Genomic DNA, 6,000 nt, shown 5'->3' with positions numbered 1-6,000 from the left:
TATTACATTACATTGATTTACAATAGTATGGCCCACAGTAGTGATGTGGTCGACATGACTCATGACACGACTCGACATGACAGTGTTGGTATGTTCATGCTAATGGTGGTGTCCATGTCGAGCTGCATGTTGAATGATGGATGTGCTCTTGGTGTATCACAACTTCACATTCGCATGGCAAGATGTGTGGAGTCTTCAATGGTCTTGGTGTTCGATTGATGTTGCATGTGTACGTCGCTCCTTTACTTGTTCTTTGGCATCAGCTTCACATGTTCTTCCGTTCGCGAAAAAAATCTCCTCGAATGTTCGTTCGTTCGTGAAAAAATCTCCTCGCATGCATCGTTCGTTCGTGAGAAAATCTCCTCACATGCATCATTCGTTTGTCCGTTCGTGAACAAATCTCTTTTCATGTGTTCTCCTTGTTCATCTCGTTCGTCATTGCGTCATGTCTTATCCATGTACTTGTATACTCATGATGCAATTCATTCGCTTTCGGACACAGGTGACAGGGAGAGAGGACAAGGCCACGGAATTGTGAAAGGAAAATTTCAAGTTGGGATGCGAGCTCCGAGCACTGTCGGTGAAAATTGCATAGAATTCACTGGGAGACTGAGATGGAAAATTCGGATCAACAGTGACTGCCCGTGGGATCTAGCTTGGTTATCAGCAAGATCTGCGCAATTTTTGGAGGAAGTAGTGTAGGCAGCAGAGGGGCTTGGCAGCAAAAACTACGCAATTCTTACGGGGAGCTGGCAGCGGGTTGTAGGAGGCTTGCCAGGAAAAAATGAGAATTTTTTTCAGGGGGTTGGTAGTGGGCTGCAAGAGTGTTGCTAGTGAAAACTGTGCAAATGCTGGGAGGCTGGCCTGCTAGACATCCCATCACAATTTTTGAGCTGAGCGGGATGCTATGTTGTTGGACATCCCATCACAATTTTTGAGCTAAGAGGGATGATGGGTTGTTGGACATCCCATCGCATTTTTTGAGTTGAGTGGGATGCTGGGAAGCTGGGTGACTGCTCATGAAAACTACGTAGTTTTCCTAGTGAGCAGCAGGGCGACTATTTGGGTGACTAGCTGGAAAAACTGCACAATTTTTTGAGGGAGATAAGGATGGACATAGGGTGTCTATCCTGCATGTCAATGCAATTTCTTCAGTCAGCGGAGCGAACAACTTTTGAGCAAATTTTTGGGGAGTGAGTCCCGGGGTCACTTCCCTGTCAAACTCTCCGGTTGACCAGCTGGAGGGTTGGTTAATTCGCTTGCGGGCAATGTAGATTGAGATGGCTTGCTGAGAAACTTCTGCGTTGTTTTAGGTGACATACGATTAGGTCGATTCCAGGATTGCACAGTGCAGGGTTCCTGGGAGACAACCTCAAGCTTTGCGTAATTCTCGGCAACAATACATGTTCACTGACTGTTGAAACTGCGCAATGCAGCTCAACGAGGGTTCGACTGTTGGAGGGTGATCCGATCATTAGAACTTCAGAAAAATGACTAAGAGTGTGAGTGAGTGAACTTGTGCATACGTGATATTGTGAACACACACTCAAACATGACTCAACAACAAGATGCCTCAAACCATCAAGACAACATCTACTGAGTGTGATTGACTGACGATGCGAGCGACAAGCGCAATGCTTGTGATAGATCGTTGAATGACCGCGATGATTCTTGCACGACATTGCATACAAATTCGTGTGTGAGTGCGGAAGATGTTTATATATCGAATACAACTTGTACACATGAAGTGAGACCTTGTGCATGACCAGAACATGGATGCAAGTGTGACACTATGACCAACATGCAAAAGGATTTATGTTGAATGGTCAAGTGAGGAGGGTGCAAAGACTCAACACAAGCTCACAGGGTGAGCCTGAGTGCTTGCAAACATCAAGTAAAAACCCAAGGGAGGCTCCGAAATTGGATGCAGGCCAAAATTTTGGAGGGTGTTGCAGCCTCTACAACAAATGGTTACAGTCTATTGATGCTCAAATACTAATTAAAAGTAGTATTAGCTTATGATGGTTTATGAGTTGTTGCAATGTCATTGTTGTTTTGGTTCTTTTGATGGCTTTACTGATTAATGAAGATGGATATGATTAGACATGACAATGAATAGGTTTCACAGGTTCATGGGGAGCATTTTCTATGCTTCTAATAGTACATTGTTGGCATTATAATTTCTTGAGCATTCCTTGTTGCATGATAAGTATATATATCATCGATGATGTGTAGTTGTTGTTACTACAGACACTCTATCATGAGTGATGATGGAGTCTTGCATATATATTGGTTAAAGTTGCACTTAGTGGAGTTAAGTCTACATGAAGAGGATATGCATGCCATGGTCCTTACTGAAATTGGTTGATGATGATAAGTTTCACTCACTACTTATGTGCTCCTGTCATTATTTCTTCAATGATGCATAGGTTGCATATGGTGTAGTTATCGATGATGCATGTTGTAGCTCCTATAGACAACCCTTGGGTTGAGGAAAGGGTCAGTGCCTAGGACATCTTAGAGGAGTGCTTTGAGGATTTGCTGAGATTTGTGTTGCACTCTATATTGAATATAATTAGAAATATATTGATTCAGAACTTGGTTCAATCACCATTCACCAAGGTAGACTTATATATATCTATATATATATATATATATATATATATATATATATATATATATATATATATCCATACGTCATCAAATATCGCTCATCCCAAGGTTAAATGTCCTGATATGGTGGCCAACACACAGGAAAATGCAGCTTAATATTTGTCATCATAGTAAAAATGGAGAGAGAAAAGTAAGGAAGGAATTCAATGCAGAGATTTGGATAACAAAGAATCCTAAGCAACGAATCCCGACAGAACTATGGAAAAATAAGGAGATGAAGTGCATAAATTTTGGAGTATATTTTAAGGTTTCTAGCTCTCTATTTTCAAGGGTACATTCTGTCACAAAATAACATTGGTAAATTTGTGATCTCACAGGAACTGTTGGCTACAATATAACACTAGTAAATTTTTAATTTGAGAGTGAATCCAGTAACTTCTTTACACAAATTCAAAGGAAGATACATGTATATGAAATGAAAAACAGAGGGGAACACATACTACACATTACTTCGCTTGGAATCACCATATCAACTTTATTAATATTTGAAAATGGATTCCATATCATAGGTCCAACACATTTGAAATTTGTATAAGCATTAGCACCTCATGAACAAGCCATAGAACCATGGGTTGGAACCTCTTCATGTACATAGAACTAGAAAGACCTGCAAAGACAGATTTCAAACCTATGGGAACAGGATTTTGGAACCTTTAAAATGATTTTCTCCCCCCTATTTATAATGAGAGGGGGAGCTTGAAACAACAATTACAAAATATCTCAGTGATGGTCCAGTTGTCTGATCGAATGATTGTCTCGGCCTGCACATATTCCGATGATTACATAATAAATTGAATCCTTCTTTAAAACATAGAAATTATAAAATAACAAAACAACGGAAAATTGAATGATGGCCATAACAAAATATCTCCATGCCAATTCCTATGATCGCCTTTGATCAGGCCATGTCTCTGCCACAGTGTTCTTCCATAGTTACTGACTGATATGCATGTCGCTTTCTCCTCTTAACTGCTTGAATTCCCCACTTTCTGGAGTAGGAGGTGATCAACTGCGGTGTCATTAGTGGTGCTTTGTAACATAGCCTATGACCCATCCATATGCATACACTCCAAGCTATACCATTGGAACCCGATACATCTCGTAACTCTTATAAAATATCATCACAAAAACACATACCTCCGATCATTCTTAGCTCCTCTTGCTTAAGCTCCTTTATCGCTTCTCAACCATGGGACCATTGCATGTGACTAAAGGCTTAATGCATAGGCGCTGCAATATTAGAGCCTTCTATCCTCATAACTTTATTTGAAATAGCATTATGAAAACATAAAGTTATGATGCCTTCAAGCTCCTCTTCCATTGGCCCTCTTCCTATTTATCCCATGGGACCAGGTGTCGTGACCTCAGGCTCAGTGCTTAGGTGTTAAAGCCTTTGGGATCCTGTCAAGGCCTGTCTCCCTTTGTAATTCGAGCTTCACCCTTGGTTATTTGGATCGTCATGACCAAGCGCCACCACATATCGGATCCCCTCTTCATCGTAACTTTTCCAAAAGGAATTAACACTTGGGTTACGAAAAAACCCACTCCCGATGAGCTCATAGCTCTTGGTGCTCATCCCCAGTTCTACGCCCTTAGTTCTTTTGAGTCTTCATGACCAACTGCTGCATGATTCCAAAGTTCCTTCCATCAGTGGTCCTCCCAATAAAAATTAAACTAAAGTTCTAATGGTCTTTCCCTCTAAAATTCTTTCTAACGCTTGGGTGCTTGGCCTTGGTCTAAGCTCTTGGTTCTTTTAGGTCTTTGTGACCAAGTGGTATCATTTATCAAAGCCCCTCTCATCGAAATAAATTTTGAATGCTAATTAAAACATATTTTCATTGGCCTCTTCCTCCATAATGAAGACCTTTAAAGTGACGTCGTGCTGATGTCCTCATAACCACATGGTTCCTCCTGGGTAGTGACACGTGTCACCCATATTTGCCCCTTTAAGTCCTTAAAAATGCCAAAGCTGACTGCCACGTGTCCCCCATGCCACCACATCATGTTGATTTCATCAGCCATGTCTGCTTTTCGGGACTAATCACCAACTGCTAGGTATCTTCTTCGGAGGAGAGAGAAAAGGTCCCTGAGGTCTTTGGATTTTCAAAAGTCTCCTTTGTATTTCCCTTTCCTCCAAGATTTTAGCATTTTCCAGAAAGGTGTATTTTTTAAGGAGTTCCAAAACTTTGATGCTCTGATGGCATATGTTTCGATGTTGCACCATGTTCTGTGTCCCCTGGTCCTTTGGTATGCTTTGTGATTGAGTGCCAGCCTAAATCATAGCCCTCTTCATCATAAGTTTTTCAAAAAGGGATTCAAAAGAGTTCCAATTCTTTCAATCCTCCGATATCACTTCCTGTTAGCCTTCTCAACATCGGGCCCCGATGTGACCGTGTCCCGAATTTTAGCACTCCTCTTTATATTTCGGCTTCCTTTTAGCTTTGAGACTTAGGCTTTTGATTTTGGCATCTTCCCTACGATTTTGACCTCTAATGTTTTCTCTCCTCGCTGGCCTTTTTCCACTTCGGCTCCCCTTTTTGGCCACCATTTGACATCATTTGAGACAATTGAAAAAAGGTGTGGTAGGTCACAACAATTCCTATAGTGTTGTTCTTGGGTCTCACATATGTTACATGATGATGATACATGTATATGTTATGCTACATATGGTATGTTTCTTGAGGATTGTGGCTCTTTGTATATATGATTATATTGATGATTTGAGATCTAGGAGATGGGTTACTAACAAAGCTTGATTTCACAGTCTTATGCTTGGTTAACGACAATGATTTTATATTGTTATCTCTATGTCATAGGTTATCAATGATGGTTGGTTACTGGAGTTGCATATTGGTGAAGTTGTTTATGGTGTGATATTTCTTCTTGCATGAAGATAATGGTCCAAGAGAATGATATTGTTGCCTATGAATTATAACTCTTCATATATGAGGAAAACACATGTTACATGAAGAAAAGAGGATGGTTATTTATATATTGTTGCTATAACTTCTTGATGCTTGAAAGAATTTCATATTTGGTCACATGTGATATTGATGAAGATTGATGCTACATTGTCCCATATTACTTCATGATGATGATGTTCATGTTGCAGGATCATATATATTGTTGATAACTATCATGGTCATACTACCTCACTATTAAGGTCTTTGGTTTTGGTCATAAATGTTATATATGTCTCTTAATGTCAGGGAAAATTTTAAGAACCCCCCTAAATTTATACGTATAATAAATGGGTGAATCCCCATGAAACATAGGAAAAATGGAAGGCAATTTTATCAATAATATAATATGTATGTATAATTTTTT

Source organism: Pinus tabuliformis, chromosome 9 (assembly GCF_031772625.1).
Source record: "Pinus tabuliformis cultivar Carrire ecotype Pingquan chromosome 9, CPIR1, whole genome shotgun sequence".
NCBI lineage: Eukaryota > Viridiplantae > Streptophyta > Pinopsida > Pinales > Pinaceae > Pinus > Pinus tabuliformis.
The sequence above is the reverse complement of the archived record's forward strand: the minus strand, read 5'-3'. Positions refer to the sequence as shown.